Source organism: Candoia aspera, chromosome 8, assembly GCF_035149785.1.
Source record: "Candoia aspera isolate rCanAsp1 chromosome 8, rCanAsp1.hap2, whole genome shotgun sequence".
NCBI lineage: Eukaryota > Metazoa > Chordata > Lepidosauria > Squamata > Boidae > Candoia > Candoia aspera.
Window position 1 is genome coordinate 2,493,316 of NC_086160.1, and position 17,210 is coordinate 2,510,525.

The 17,210-nt window shown below is 46.5% G+C and overlaps 1 long non-coding RNA gene across 1 annotated transcript; it reads right to left on the reverse strand.

The window, feature by feature from the left end:
* Positions 1 to 2,365: 2,365 nt before the first annotated feature.
* On the reverse strand, positions 2,366 to 15,837 carry LOC134501992 (uncharacterized). The gene is made up of 3 exons (XR_010068404.1): positions 15,699 to 15,837; positions 2,777 to 2,996; positions 2,366 to 2,446 (listed from the first exon to the last, which is right to left on the reverse strand). It is a non-coding gene; the product is annotated as an uncharacterized LOC134501992 (long non-coding RNA).
* Positions 15,838 to 17,210: the final 1,373 nt, after the last annotated feature.

Consider the following 17,210-nt stretch of genomic DNA (forward strand, 5'->3'; position numbering starts at 1 on the left):
CCACTGGGTGGGGGAGGGGAAGGAATCACAGCATGAAACCCTCCTGCATTAACACCGCAAAGATGGGATGCTGCCCAGCCTTGTTGCTAAGGCACTCTACTGCTCTGGGGGTGGGGGTGGGGGGTGCAGCACAATTTATATCAACACACTTTCCTGCCAACTCAGGGATGAGAAGAATGCACATTAGTGTGACCATCTGGCTGTGCCCCCTCTCCTCTCCTGCATTTTAACCAGGCAGTTGCCAAATTGGATTTTGTGATTCCTTCCCTAATTGGGGAAATACATTCCAGCTAAACTTCCAGTCCTCAGTTCTGAATAACTTCCAGACATTCTGGAAATATTTGACTTTCTTGCTTTTCTCTTTCAGCTCCCATTAATCAATTAATTAATTAATTAGGTTTTTTAAAATTTATTTGCTAATGCCTCATTTTAGGGAAATGTCATTGTTGGAAGTAAAATTTGATGGGGTTGGACTTCCTTAGCACTTTTCCATCTACATATAAATTCAGTTCATTGGCACCATGCCATCAGCCTTTTACCCAACACTTGAAGTGCTATATTTTAAAAATAAATATTGAACTTGCAGATCACGTATATGCTCCAATGCATTCACAGACACTTAAATAAATGCAAACAAGATAACAGCATAATTTGTTATTAAGATCTTCTGTTCCATGATTCAGCAATACACTTTCTCTTTTGCAGCCCCATATTCCTGGAATGGCTTCCTGGGAATCCTTTCTCCTTTTTCCTTTAAATCTTTTCTCATAGCCAGAAAAGAGTTTTGGGAAAAACTCCCAAAACCACTTTGTAAGTATGTGTACCTGATATTCCATTTTATTTTCTTCTGAATCATTTTTGCTTCATTGTGAGATCATAAATTGCCTGGAGAAAGAACCTGCATAGAACTTATACAGTGTAATGGCATAGAAGTAAATAATAAAGCAGATAAAGATGTCAAAATGTTGCACTGATTTTGTGCCCACTGTAACCAAAAGCTTCATTCTTTCACTTGAAATCAACCACAAAAGTTTGTTTCTAAATTAAATACATTCTTAAATACACTTACATGTTTGATCCAGGTTGATCATGTTATCTGCTGGTGTATAACTTCTTTTGAATGGAAAGTCCTTCCTTCCCTGTTTATCTGAATATGATCATACCTTATCTAAAAAACAGTTCTCTAGAGATAGTTAAAAGTAGCAGAGCCAGCAGATAGCCCTCCCTTCTCTTTTCTGGAGAAGAAAGATTTGTATGAAACTATGCCCATTAATCAGCATCTGCAGTAGCTCCTGCCCTCTGGAACATGCTGCCCCTGGAGGTGAGGCTAGCCCCATCGCTCCTGGCCTTTCGGAGAAGCTTGAAGACCTGGCTCTGCCAGCTGGCCTGGGGCGGGGAGGAGAACAGTCATGCCTGGGGTTGGCTAGCACCTTGAAGCACCCCTTCCACGTGAAGACTGAACGAAATCACAGCCATCTGGACTTTACTCTTATTTATATTATTAATAATATGTAATTTTATGATGTATTTTATATATTTATTGTTTTACTTGTATTTTGTTGTAAACTGCCCAGAGTCCCTCCAGTGGGAGGAGATGGGCAGTGACAAATTTGACAAATAAATAAATAAATAAAATAATGAGCAGATAATGTTTGAACCCATTATGAAAAAAATTGCCCCAAAGACATCATTTCAGGAAGGGGCAGCTTTTTGTTGTACTTTGACCTAAAGAAGCTGAAGGAACTGCTGGATTCTCTCCCCCTCTCTCTCTCTGCGTGTGTATCTGCATCTACATGCGTGGCTTTTCTTGTATTATCTGACGTCAGTTTAGAATTGTCTAGTTATATCTTTTCTAGCTATATAGAAATATATTTCTTTGAAAATGGGCCAAAAATCTTGCAACTGAGCAGCCTCTGATTTGGTCTGAATTAAAACAGATTGTCAGATTGCTGGACCAGGACCGAATTGTTGTGAGCAGCACACACCCACCCTAGAACCGTTGAGAGTTAGAGAACTGGTAGAGGTTGGAAGCTTCACTGCATACCGCAGATACGAAGCAGTGCAAGTAGTGACGCCCAGCTGGGTGGCGGATCTCATCTATATACCAGGAGGAAGAATAAGAAATCTGAACCCAGGATTTAACAAGTCCAGTCTCTCACATTATTCAGGAGGCTTTGTATCATAGTCTTCGGTCGCCCCCTTATCCAACTGCTGCGCAGCAGGGCGGCTGACCTCCCCGCCCTGTGAGGACCTGCTGCCTCATTCATCACGCCAGCAAGCACCGATGAGAACATGTCCGACCGTAAGTCTGGCCCCTTAGTTGTATTGAAGCTGAAGTAAAGGTAGCCATAATCACCCATCTCAAACAGTGAGGTGGATTGTGGGCTTGCGGTCTGATTCTGCTCCAGTAGCCCACACAGTGATTTCACAGGCTGAAAGGGTTCACCTGCCCAACAGGGAACTTTTCTATACTTCGTGGCTCCTTTTTTAAAAATTTATTTTTTATTGCTTTTTAATTAATAACAAAAAATGAAGAAGAACACAATGATAATACAGATGGAGATACATACATTGACATAAAGAAGAAAAAAACCATAAAAAGTATTTTACAAAAAAGTGGGAAAAGTGCAACAAAAATCAAAAGAAAAAAACATAGTATAATATAACATTATAGCAGTAACCAGTTACAATTTTATATATACTTCTCTAATAGAAAAATTATTCAAGGAAGTGTATATTTCTAATACATTTGTGTGACTATCATTTTTTAACCTACTGTAATTTGTATAAATGAGTCCCACATTTCATTCTACTTGTCCATACCAAGTCTGCGTCTATAGGCAATCCACTCACAGGTGGCAAGCGCAATCAGGTCCTCAGTCCATTGAGTCAGTGGGGCCATACATTTATCTTTCCAATGCTGCAATGTCAGTCTTTTAGCCATAGGAAGGGCATGGATAATCCATTTACATTGTCCAGTTGTCAAGTTCCATGTACTAGATATACAATTCAAAAGAATATTATCCTCTGAAAATTTTAGCTTTTGTCGCACAGTCTGATTTATATGGACCACGACTTTCTTCCCCAAACTTAGTAAGAATAAGGCATTGTAAAAACATATGTTTTAGAGAAGCATTGTCCTTATTACATCTTCAACAGCATGTTGTCTTCGACAATCCTTTTCTATACAAACATAATAGAATCTGATCAATTCTAAATATTATTTTTTGTTGTATAAGTCGTAGTTTAAGGTCCGCTGACACCTTTGCTATAGAAGTTAAAACGCTCTCCCATTGCCTAGGCAATATAGGAACCTCTAATTCTGTATTCCACTCATCCCTTAACATCTGCATATCAAATTGATTTATTGTTAGCAAATATCTATAAAAACTAATAGTAGGTTTTTTTTAGTTTTAATGGATTTAACAAGTTGTTCCAGTATCTCAGGTGTCTCAGAAGCTGAAAAGGCTGCTGGTCCAAACAAAGTTGTTAATTTTGTTGTGGCTGTAAATATTGCCATTGGGATACCTCTGATAGATGATATTTATCTCTTAACATGGCATACTTCAGCAAAGGATCGTTACCTTGTCGTGGTGCTGGAGCTTGAGCACCTCAATGATGCCATGAGCTAAACCGTGAAGGGCCACCCAAGACGGGAAGGTCATGACAGAGAGGTCAGACTAAATGCAATCCCTGGGGAAGGTAATGGCAACCCACCCCAGTATTCTTGCCGTGAAAATTAAATGGATCAGTACAACCAGAGATATGTCGGTATACCATCGGAAGATGAGACCCCCAGGTCGGAAGATGGTCAAAATGCTACTGGGGAGGAACAGAGGATGAGCTCAACTAGCCCCAGACGTGATGACGCAGTTAGCTCAAAGCCGAAAGGACGGCTAGCGGCCGACAGTGCTGGTGGTGAACGGCGAATCTGATGTTCTAAGGATCAACACAGCATTGGAACCTGGAATGTAAGATCTATGAGCCAGGGCAAATTGGATGTGGTTATTGGTGAGATGTCAAGATTAAAGATAGACATTTTGGGCATCAGCGAACTGAAATGGACTGGAATGGGCCACTTCACATCAAATGACCACCAGATCTACTACTGTGGACAAGAGGACCACAGAAGAAATGGAGTAGCCTTCATAATTAATAGTAAAGTGGCTAAAGCAGTGCTTGGATACAATCCAAAAAACGATAGAATGATCTCAATTCGAATTCAGGGCAAGCCATCTAAGTGATCCAAATATACGCCCCAACCACAGATGCTGAAGAAGCTGAAGTAGAGCAGTTCTATGAGGATCTGCAGCACCTACTGGACAACACGCCTAAAAGAGATGTTATTTTCATCACAGGAGACTGGAATGCTAAGGTGGGCAGTCAAATGACACCTGGAATTACAGGTAAGCATGGCCTGGGAGAACAAAATGAAGCAGGACATAGGCTGATAGAATTTTGCCAAGACAACTCACTCTGCATAACAAACACTCTCTTCCAACAACCTAAGAGATGGCTTTATATGTGGACTTCACCAGATGGACAACACCGAAATCAGATTGACTACATCCTTTGCATCCAAAGGTGGCGGACATCTGTACAGTCGGTAAAAACAAGACCTGGAGCTGACTGTAGTTCAGATCACGAACTTCTTCTTGCACAATTTAGGATCAGACTAAAGAGATTAGGGAAGACCCACAGATCAGCTAGATATGAGCTCACTAATATCCCTCAGGAATATGCAGTGGAGGTAAAGAATCGATTTAAGGGACTGGACTTAGTAGATAGGGTCCCGGAAGAACTCTGAACAGAAGTTGGCAGCATTGTTCAGGAGGCAGCAACAAAATACATCCCAAAGAAAGAGAAAACCAAGAAGGCAAAGTGGCTGTCTGCTGAGACACTAGAAGTAGCCCAAGAAAGAAGGAAAGCAAAAGGGAACAGTGATAGGGGGAGATATGCCCAATTAAATGCAAAATTCCAGAGGTTAGCCAGAAGAGATAAGGAATTATTTTTAAACAAGCAATGCGCGGAAGTGGAAGAAGTCAATAGAATAGGAAGGACAAGAGACCTCTTCCAGAAAATTAGAAACATCAGAGGTAAATCCCAGGCCAAAATGGGTATGATCAAAAACAAAGATGGCAAGGACCTAACAGAAGAAGAAGAGATCAAGAAAAGGTGGCAAGAATATACAGAAGACCTGTATAGGAAGGATAACAATATCGGAGATAGCTTTGACGGTGTGGTCAGTGGGCTAGAGCCAGACATCCTGAAGAGTGAGGTTGAATGGGCCTTAAGAAGCATTGCTAATAACAAGGCAGCAGGAGACGATGGCATCCCAGCTGAACTGTTCAAAATCTTGCAAGATGATGCTGTCAAGGTAATGCATGCTATATGCCAGCAAATTTGGAAAACACAGGAATGGCCATCAGATTGGAAAAAATCAATTTACATCCCCATACCAAAAAAGGGAAACACTAAAGAATGTTCAAACTATCGAACAGTGGCACTCATTTCACATGCCAGTAAGGTAATGCTCAAGGTCCTGCAAGGTAGACATCAGCAATTCATGGAGCGAGAATTGCCAGATGTACAAGCTGGGTTTAGAAAAGGCAGAGGAACTAGGGACCAAATTGCCAATATCCGCTGGATAATGGAAAAAGCCAGGGAGTTTCAGAAAAACATCTATTTCTGTTTTATTGACTATTCTAAAGCCTTTGACTGTGTGGACCATAACAAATTGTGGCAAGTTCTTAGCGGTATGGGGATACCAAGTCATCTTGTCTGCCTCCTGAAGAATCTGTATAACGACCAAGTAGCAACAGTAAGAACAGACCACGGAACAACGGACTGGTTTAAGATTGGGAAAGGAGTATGGCAGGGCTGTATACTCTCACCCTACCTATTCAACTTGTACGCAGAACACATCATGAGACATGCTGGGCTTGAGGAATCCAAGGCTGGAGTTAAAATTGCTGGAAGAAACATTAACAATCTCAGATATGCAGATGATACCACTTTGATGGCTGAAAGCGAAGAGGAACTGAGGAGCCTTATGATGAAGGTGAAAGAAGAAAGTGCAAAAGCTGGCTTGCAACTAAACCTCAAAAAAACCAAGATTATGGCAACCAGCTTGATCGATAACTGGCAAATAGAGGGAGAAAATGTAGAGGCAGTGAAAGACTTTGTATTTCTAGGTGCGAAGATTACTGCAGATGCTGACTGCATTCAGGAAATCAGAAGATGCTTAATCCTTGGGAGAAGAGCAATGACAAATCTCGATAAAATAGTTAAGAGCAGAGACATCACACTGACAACAAAGGTCCGCATTGTTAAAGCAATGGTGTTCCCCGTAGTAACATATGGCTGCGAGAGCTGGACCATAAGGAAGGCTGAGCGAAGGAAGATAGATGCTTTTGAACTGTGGTGTTGGAGGAAAATTCTGAGAGTGCCTTGGACTGCAAGAAGATCCAACCAGTCCATCCTCCAGGAAATAAAGCCAGACTGCTCACTTGAGGGAACAATATTAAAGGCAAAACCGAAATACTTTGGCCACATCATGAGAAGACAGGACACCCTGGAGAAGATGCTGATGCTAGGAAGAGTGGAGGGCAAAAGGAAGAGGGGCCGACCAAGGGCAAGGTGGATGGATGATATTCTAGAGGTGACGGACTCGTCCCTGGGGGAGCTGGGGGTGTTGATGACCGACAGGAAGCTCTGGTATGGGCTGGTCCATGAAGTCACGAAGAGTCGGAAGCGACTGAATGAATAAACAACAACAACAACATGGCATATGTTAAAAATTCATAAACATCATCATCATCGTCATTGTCACCATCATCATCATCATCTATCAGTTGGTTCAAAGTCAATATCCCCACCTCCATCCAATTTTTCCATATCACCATCTTTTTCCCAATTTTTAGAGTTGGGTTTCCCCATAAAGTCAAGCGAGCATTGGAAAAGGTTGCCTTTAAGGAGGCACTGGTGCGCCCCCTCCTCAAGAAGCCATCGCTGGACCCCACTGTGCTGGACAATTTTTGTCCAGTCTCCCACCTCCCCTTTTTAGGGAAGGTGGTTGAGAAGGTGGTGGCGTTGCAATTCCAGAGGGTCCTGGATGAAACGGATTATCTGGGCCCCTTTCAGTCAGGTTTCAGGCCAGGATATGGGACAGAAACTGCATTGGTCGCACTTATGGATGATCTCTGGCGCAAGCAGGATGGAGGCAGTGCATCCATCCTTGCTCTCCTTGACCTCTCAGCGGCTTTCGATACCATCGACCATGGTATCCTTTTGGGACGGCTCAGGGAGTTGGGGGTGGGTGGCGTAGTTCTGCGCTGGCTCACCTCCTTCCTCCAGGGCCGGTCCCAGTTGGTGGTGATAGGAGAGGAGAGATCCGCCCCTCGACCCCTCCTTTGTGGGGTGCCGCAGGGTTCGGTTCTCTCTCCTCTCTTGTTTAACATCTACATGAAACCTCTGGGTGAGATCATCCGTCACCACAGGTCGAGGTATCATCAGTATGCTGATGATACCCAATTGTACATCTCTATCCCAGGTGAGGTAAGTGATGCAGTGACTGCCCTTTCTTGGTGCCTGCGGGCTGTGGGGGTCTGGATGGGGAACAACAGGCTTCAACTGAACTCTGCTAAGACGGAGTGGCTGTGGATTGATGGTGCTTCATCTTCCGGGAAATTGTCATCCTTAGTTCTGGATGGGGTTGCACTGCCTCAGACAGACTCAGTGCGTAATCTGGGGGTTCTCCTGGACTCACGACTCCTGCTCGAAGAGCAGGTGGCAGTCGTGGCCAGAAGGACCTTTGCACAACTTCGGGTTGTGCGCCAGTTACGCCCATTCCTGGATCAAGAAGCCCTCCGAACAGTCACTCACACCCTGGTTATCTCCCATATAGACTACTGCAATGCGGTCTACATGGGGCTACACTTGAAGAATATCCGGAAGCTTCAGCTGGTCCAGAATGCAGCCACGTGGGCTATTTTGGGTGCACCTAGGTGGGCACATATAACACCGTTGTTGCGCGAGCTGCACTGGATGCGAGTTTGCTTCTGGGTCCAATTCAAGGTGTTGGTTATTACCTTTAAAGCCCTACATGGCACGGGGCCAGGTTACCTGAGGGACCGTCTCATCCCCATTACATCAGCCCACCCCACCCGGTTATACAGAGAGGGCATGTTGCGGACCCCGTCCATAAGAGAATTTCATCTGGCGGGGTCCAGGAAGCGGGCTTTCTCTGTGGTGGCCCCCGCAATCTGGAATATCTTGCCCCCGGAGGTGAGGCAGGCCCCTTCTCTCCTGACCTTCCGAAAGGCCCTGAAGACCTGGTTCTGCCATCTCATCCGGGGTGGGAAAGGGAATAACCATTCTTGGGGATGGCTCGCACCCTAGAGTCCCTCCCACCAGCCTGGATTTTATACCTTTCTTGGATTTTATTTATTTACTGTATTTTATTATAACTGTTTTATGTGATTTTAATGTTTATATTTTGTGCTGGATTTTACTGTAAACCGCCCAGAGTCCCTCTTTTGGGGGAGATGGGCGGTGGCTAAATTTGAGCAATAAATAAATAAATAAATAAATAAATAAATAAATAAATAAAAAGGGGTCAAATCCTCTTTTATTAGACATCACATTCCATTGACACAATTATTGTAATTGTCACAATTGTTTCCATAGATGCTAGAGTTCTAGTGTATTTTGATCCTAATACTGTCCATCCAACCAAAAGTTGCCCAAACTGGAAGATTAACACCAGTTTTTGATTTCCAGTATTTAATACTTGACAATAGATAAGCATGATGATATAGCTCCAGATGCAGAAAACTGAATCCTCCCCCATTAATTGGTAATTGCATTTTCTCTAAAGATATTCTCGGAATCAAAGAACCCCATAGAAAATTTCTAAACAAAGAATTTATTTTCTGAAAATATTTTCCAGATATATTAACTGGGATTCCTCTCAGAATATAAATTAATCTGGGAATAATACTCATTTTGAGACCATTCCCCTTTCCCCAAAGGGTGAGGTTTAATTACTCCCATCTATCTATATCTAAAGAAACCTCTTTACATATTTTATTTATATTAGATGGTACTGAGTTATATCTTTGGCATGCACATACCTAAATATTTAATGGATTTGGTACAAATATGGAATTAATATTCCTTAAATGGATGGGTAACTAGATTTTCACCTACTGGCATCCAGTTAATAAAATATCCTGCTATTATACTAAATTATGATCAACACTGGAATAGTAGTACAAGGTTTAGTAATGAACAAAAGAATGTCATCTGCAAATAAAACCAATTTGTGTTCAACTGAATTATGTACTACTCTGTAAATCTCCTTATGTTGTCTAACAGCGCAAGCCAAGGGTTCCATGCAAATATTGAAAAGGAGTGTCATGACCTCGTTGCAAGGCACAAAGAGCCTCACAACGTGGATCATGATTATTAAGGAAAAGGGGGAAGAAGATAATCCAATCAGGGATTAACACAAGCACCCAAAGACACCCACACCCATGATCCCATAAACAACTGAAAAGAAAGACGTCAGAGGAGTAAAGATAAGGAGCACATGGTGCCCCGGAGAACACAACCGTTGCAGGGAGACAAAGAAGACACCGGGGAAAACGCCCACGCAGCCATCAAGGATCCCATCAAGAGGGATCAGGGCACTGAGGGGTGGGGAAGCCCGGGGCAATACAGGAGGGTATAAAAGGGGCACCCCCACACTACCTACCCCGTTCCCGTTTTTCGTTCTGTCAGCTATCATTCCAATAAACCAGAAATCCTTAATATCCATTAAGTGAGTCTGTGTCTTATTGCGAAGCGAGGCTGGCCCTGACATAAAAACGGGAACCCCAAAAAAATTTTTTTCCACCTGGTACCTATCCAACAAGTTTGTGAGGGACCCAGCCAGGCATGGAGAACCAGGAACCGAGGAGGCGCAACCCTTCGGCGCCCGGCGACGAAGCCCCGCTCTCGCAGGGCGGGATGCAGCTGAGGTCCGGGCGATGCAACGCCCCGGTAAGTATGGGACCCAGCTGGGGGGAAGCAGCGGGGGAGGGACCCACCCCGGCGCCCCGGAGCCCGCGAGGCACCGGGGGCGAGACGAGGGGACCCTCTCCAAGCCTACAGGCAACCCCGGAGGAAGCGCGAGACGAACCGCCACCCTGGGCGCTCGAAGGCGAGGGCGCGCCTGGCACCGCGGCGGGATCGAGGGACGATCCGTCCTCTACCACGGCCAACGGCGAGGGCGAGCGGAGCGGCGAAAACCTCGGCGGGAAGCCGGGGACGGCGGAGAGGCTCGACGCGTTGGAGGAAGGGATGCAGGCGGTGCGGCAGATGCTCCAACAGCTGACGGCGGCACAGGGACTCCGCGACGGAGGCGGCGCAGAGGCACCCCCGGTCGAAAGGAGGCAGGGCGAGCGGGGTGGCGGTGACGGCGGAACCCGACCCAAGGAGCCCAACCGACGACCTGAGGCGCACCGGGAGGCGAGACGGGGTGGAGACCCAGCGGACGGCGGCGACCACGGCGGGACCCGACCCCAGGAGGCCACCCAACGAGCGGAGGCGCGCCCGGACGTGAGACGGAGGGACGACCCGGCGGGCGGCGACGGCGACGGCGGAGCCTGGATCCAGGAGCCCGACCGAGGGAGAACACCCCGCCCTCCCCCCCGAGCGACGGGACGACGACCTTGCGAGGAGACCCAGAGAGAGGCACCAATGCCGCAAGAGAACCGGAGACACCCCGACCCGCAGCAGCTCCTGCAGAGCCCGAGGCACGACGCAGAGGGGGCCAGGAGCCAGACCAGGACACCCGCCAAAGACTTTGGCATAAAGTTCGATGGGGACCCCTCGAAACTTTCCTTCTTTTTGACTAACGCGAGGTACTACCTCGAAGAATGGGGTCCCTGCTTCAGAACTGAGCGGGGCAAAATCAATGCCCTGGCCATAAAATTAAAAGGGCGGGCCGCCGATTGGTACGTCCAATTGTGCCAATCAGGCGCCCGGGCGCTGCAGGACAGCACTGAATTCCTGCAGGCACTAGAAAGGCACTTCAGGGACCCCCTGGAGCAAGAAAAGGCAAAAAGGGCGCTAGAGACACTTAGACAAAGCCCGCGCTCTGTGGCTGAGTATGCCATGGAGTTCCAAGCCCTAGCCGGAAAAGTGGACACTTGGTCTCAATCGACACTGATTGAGAAGTTCAAACATGGACTCAACTTAAACGTCCTCCGGTGGGCACTTGGCCGCGACAACCCCAGCTCCCTCACGGGGTGGATCCAGCTGGCAGCGGAAGCGGAGAACGCCCACGACACGTTCCTCCACGCAAGGAGGGAAACGCAACAGATGGAGACAGTGAGACCCCCACGCACCAACGCAAGGCAGGTGAGGGCGAGACCCCAACCCTGGAAGGAGGAACGGGACAGACGCTTCGCTAAAGGGCAATGTTTCACGTGCGGCAGGGAAGATCACAAAGCAGCCGCATGCCCCAAAACGACGCCCAGAGAGAGCCCAAGGAGGGCACAAACAGCACCAACCCCAGCGCCAAGAAAGCGACCAGCAGCAAAGGGGGAGTACCGATGCAGACACGGCCCCTACAGTTCAGAGGAGGAGGAAAGCAACCCCGATGAGGCGGCGGGAAACGACAACCACCTGGCCTAAGGGGCGCCGAAGGACAGGTGGAGGACACTGACAGGCGCTTCGACAAAGGGGTGAGTGAGGAATGCCCCACCCTCTACGTCCGTGTCACCCTCACCCATCGAAATAAAACCGAAAAGGTCTGGGCACTCATTGATTCGGGTTGCTCCAAAAGCCTCATGCACCCTGACCTGGCAGCCGCACTCGACCTCCGCTGCTATCCACTTCAGCACCACCTGGTGTTCTCGCAGCTCGATGGATCTGCAGCGGGAGGGGGCCCGGTCACCCAATACACCGGAGAAACCGCGCTACGGCTCGGCAGCCACGAGGAAAAATTGGCTTTCATCGTGGCACCGGTGGGGCAACCCCGACTCATACTGGGGATCCCATGGCTCGTGCAGCAAAACCCAGTCATCAACTGGAGAACCAGAGAGATTAAGTTTGCTGACGGGCGCTACCAAGCACCTTCAGGGAACAGGGTTCCCCGAGCAGCCATGGGGGGGGCGACGACGACTGTGGAACACAGAGAGACAGCACTGCCAGAGGGACTGCCAACCAAATACGGGGATTTCGCCGACGTTTTCGGTGAGAAAGAGGCGGACAAACTCCCCCCCCACAGAAAGACGGACTGCACCATTGAACTGGTCCCGGGGGTACCCCTACCCAAACCAAAAATATATGCTATGACCCAGCGAGAGCTAGCTGCATTAAGGGACTTCATAGACAAAAATCTGGCGAGAGGTTTTATCGAGCCAGCAAACTCTCCAGTGGGAGCGCCAGTCCTCTTTCACGAGAAAAAGGACGGGTCATTGCGGCTCTGTACAGACTACCGCGGATTAAACGCAGCAAGCATTTCAAATAAATACCCCTTACCCTTAATAAAGGACATTTTGTCCCACTTGGTAAAGGGTAAGGTATTCTCCAAACTGGACATAAGGGAAGCCTACTACCGCATACGGATACGGGAGGGGGATGAGTGGAAGACTGCTTTTAATTGCCCATTGGGGGCGTTTCAATATAAAGTACTCCCATTCGGATTGGCAGGAGCACCGGGGGTATTCATGCAGTTAATTAATGAGGTCCTGCGTGACCACCTTTTTAAGGGGGTTTTGGTTTACCTGGATGATGTATTGATCTACACAGAAACAGAACGTGAGCACGAACGCTTAGTAAAAGACGTGCTCAAGAAACTTCGCAAGGCAGAGCTGTTTGTAAAGCTCTCCAAGTGCGAGTTTCACAAAAAACAAATTGACTACCTAGGGTATAGGATTTCTGCTAAAGGGATAGAAATGGACCCCAGCAAGGTCCAAGCCATCCTGGCGTGGGAACGCCCACGCACGAGGAGACAGCTGCAAAGCCTCCTGGGATTCACTAATTTCTACAGGGGGTTCACGCCCAGGCTGGCAGAGACTATATTGCCCCTAACTAACCTGCTAAAGACTAAGGGCTTGGGGGACACGCGCAAATCGAGGAACCCGGGGGCACTACTGAATTGGACAGCTGACTGTCAAACGGCTTTCGAGAGACTGAAAACCCTCTTCACAGCTGAGCCAGTGTTACAACACCCCGACCCCACCAAGCCTTTTGTGGTGCAGGCAGATGCCTCCGACTTTTCCATCGGAGCCATCCTGCTCCAAAAGGACTCCGACAACCACCTAAAGCCCTGCGCCTACCTTTCCCGCAAATTCTCCGAAACGGAGCGGAGATGGCACGTATGGGAAAAGGAGGCGTTTGCAGTGAAGACAGCCTTGGAAACGTGGCGACACCTGCTGGAGGGGGCCTCCTGCCCCTTCGAGGTCTGGACGGACCACAAGAACCTGGAGGCACTCAGCACACCAAAACGACTCAGCCCGAAGCAGGTGCGATGGGCTCAGTTTTTCAGCCGGTTCAATTTCACGCTGAAATTCATACCGGGCAAGAAAAACTTCTTGGCAGACGCCCTTTCCCGACGACCACAGGACGACACGCAAGCCTCCGACATCGTAGGAACAGTATGGACCGAGAAACAGCTCGGCTGCCCAGCTGTCACGCGGAGCCAGACAAGGAATCAGCGCACGCCAGCACAAACGGCGGGGAGCGATCGGAGCCGACGCTCAATTTCACCGAACTGGCAACAAAGACTCACACAAGCACTACAGCAAGATACATGGTTGCAGAATAACCAACAACATGTATCTTTCAAAGACAACATCGCCTGGAAAGAGAAAGCCTTGTACGTGCCCGAATCACTGCGGGGGGAAATCTTACACAGAGCGCACGATGACAAATCTGCAGGGCATTTTGGGTTTGTAAAAACCCTCCACCTAACGAGGAGGCAATTTTGGTGGCCAAACCTCAGAAAGGACGTAAAAGACTACGTAGGCAACTGCCCCATATGTGCCACCACCAAACGTAAAGGAGGAAAACCCCACGGGCTGCTACAGGCGGTAGCCAGCCCCTCCCGGCCATGGGAAGAAATTTCCATGGATTTCATTGTGGACCTCCCACCCAGCCAAAGAAAAACTGTGATATGGGTGGTAAAAGACTATTTCTCGAAACAAGCACACTTCATCCCGTGCGCGACTATCCCCTCCGCACAACAGCTGGCACGTTTATTCCTAACACACATATACAGGATCCACGGCGCCCCCTACAGGTTGGTGACCGACAGAGGCACACAATTCACGTCAAAGTTTTGGCGGGAATTTTTAAAACTAATCGGAACCAAGCAAGCACTGTCCACTGCGTGGCATCCAAACACGGACGGATCAACAGAGATCCTAAACTCAACACTTGAACAGTTCCTGAGGGCATTCATAAATTATCAACAGGACAACTGGGTAGACCTACTACCTTTTGCAGAGGTGGCCTATAATAACGCGGTACACCAGAGCACTGGCCACACCCCTTTTAAGGTGGTCTATGGAAGGGACTTTGTACCGATACCAGAATTGCCGCAACCTGAAACCCTGCCCTGCTCACCAGACGATTGGGCGGCACAGCTGGCAACAACCTGGCCAATCATCCAAACGGCCCTAGCAGACGCACAAACAACGTACAAAAATTATGCGGACAACCACAGGGCGGAGGCACCGAACTACAAAGTGGGAGATAGGGTCTACCTCTCCACTAAGTTCATAAAGACCTCGCAACCCTCAAAGAAATTGGCACCGAAATTCATCGGACCTTTTACAATCATACAGGTAATCAACCCAGTTACGTTCAAACTGGAACTGCCTTACAATTTGAGACGGGTCCACCCAGTGTTTCATTGTGCACTACTGAAACCAACGAGCACATCCAAATGGCATACGGAAGAACCTCCACCCCCACCCATAATGATAGACAACCAACAACATTTTGAAGTAAAAGAAATACTGGACTCAAGAAAGCAAAGAGGAACACTACAATACCTCGTGAGATGGAAACATTTCTCACACCCAGAGTGGGTCCAGGCACGACACGTCATGGCTAGACAACTAACAAGACAGTTCCATGAGGCATACCCAGAGAAACCAGCACCATAGAACATCTTTGGGGGGGCAGCATGTCATGACCTCGTTGCAAGGCACAAAGAGCCTCACAACGTGGATCATGATTATTAAGGAAAAGGGGGAAGAAGATAATCCAATCAGGGATTAACACAAGCACCCAAAGACACCCACACCCATGATCCCATAAACAACTGAAAAGAAAGACGTCAGAGGAGTAAAGATAAGGAGCACATGGTGCCCCGGAGAACACAACCGTTGCAGGGAGACAAAGAAGACACCGGGGAAAACGCCCACGCAGCCATCAAGGATCCCATCAAGAGGGATCAGGGCACTGAGGGGTGGGGAAGCCCGGGGCAATACAGGAGGGTATAAAAGGGGCACCCCCACACTACCTACCCCGTTCCCGTTTTTCGTTCTGTCAGCTATCATTCCAATAAACCAGAAATCCTTAATATCCATTAAGTGAGTCTGTGTCTTATTGCGAAGCGAGGCTGGCCCTGACAAGGAGTAAAAGTGGACATTCTTGTCTAGTTCCTCTAAATAATGGGAAAGTGGCAGAAAACATACCATTTTTACTTTAGATGTGAGTGACTCATATAATATCTTGATCCATTTTATGAATTCCAAAGGAAATCCAAATCTATTTAATATGGCAAACATGTACTATTATACTTAGCATTCTTTTATCTATAAGACCTCAAACCTTTCTAGGCAATATAAACTCTTATTTCTCCTCTGCAGTTTATCCTGTTACTGAGGGAACTGGATCAGCTAACCAATACAGCTGAGGGCCCTCTTCAACACTGTAGAAGGAATAACATCTGCAACAGAGACATGGCTCCTTGCTTACCTATGTTATATTTGCATCCTCAATCAAGGAATGAGGTCACTGTTTCTATTGGCTGAGTGTGTCCTGCATTTGTGATGGAATACCTGAAGGTTTCTTGGGGCAAAGGGGACTGGTTACTAATCAACATTTCCCTGACACTGCCAATGTTGTCCTGTTGTTGTTGTTGTTGTTGTTGTTATTGGATTGTGGGTCAAATTGTTATTTCATCATGGCTTCCATCACAATATGTTCAAATGTTCAGTTGTATGCACTGTTCTTTAGCTCTTCTTTTATTTCAGTGAATTCATATCATTCAAATACTTTATTAGTATTTCTAGGGTTTCTTACATTAAAACAATATAAACAAATTAAATTATTAAACATATTAAATACATATAGAACAAAACATGTATCAAAAACAGCCATCAATAAAAGAAAATACAAATGGGAATATATACATTTATATTATAACTATCTGTTACTCTCAAGGAATGATTATAACTTAACAATAGTGCATAAAAGTTTGAAATTTGAACTGTTTTGAATTTGAAATACCCTGCTTCAAGTTCAAAGCAGTTGTTCCAAGTTTGAAAGAGTTGCTTTGCCTTCTGTTTTGACCTTGACACACTTCCAGAATAGGAGAGCCAGCCTGTTTCAATGGGAAACAACTGGTTCAGCCCTTCCCAAAGCAGGGCAGAGCCCTCCAGAGCTCTGGAGCAGGGTCTCCAAGAGTAAACACAGCAATGTCTGCTGAAAAAAGAAAGTTCAGGATTCTAAATAAAGCCAGATAGTGAAAATGGGATATGAGGTTGGCCTCTAAAAGAAAATCTGGAATTTAGTTTCTATAATGAATAAGACTTATTAATGTTTGGGTTAATTTTTTAAAAATTATCCATTCTAATGTTTTTATGTATCTTTGTATAATCTTGCAGTTTGCAGTTTTGGTCTATTTTATATTTCTGGCCTTTGGCCATAATATAAAAAAGCTTACTTGTAACAGTTTTTAAAAATATGTTTTAAAGGGAATAGTTACATTCCCTTTAGAAATACTATCTAACAAAGAAGTCTTCTGTCTACATGTTATTTGTTTACTTCCTTTGTTTGCTCTGTCATAATTACAAACATGTAAATAAATAAATTTGTTCATTGAGCATATTTTTGTTTGGTCTCGTGGTTAAGGCACCGGGCTAGAGACCATGCGACTGTGAGTTCTAGTCCCACCTTAGGCATGAAAGCCGGCTGGGTGACCT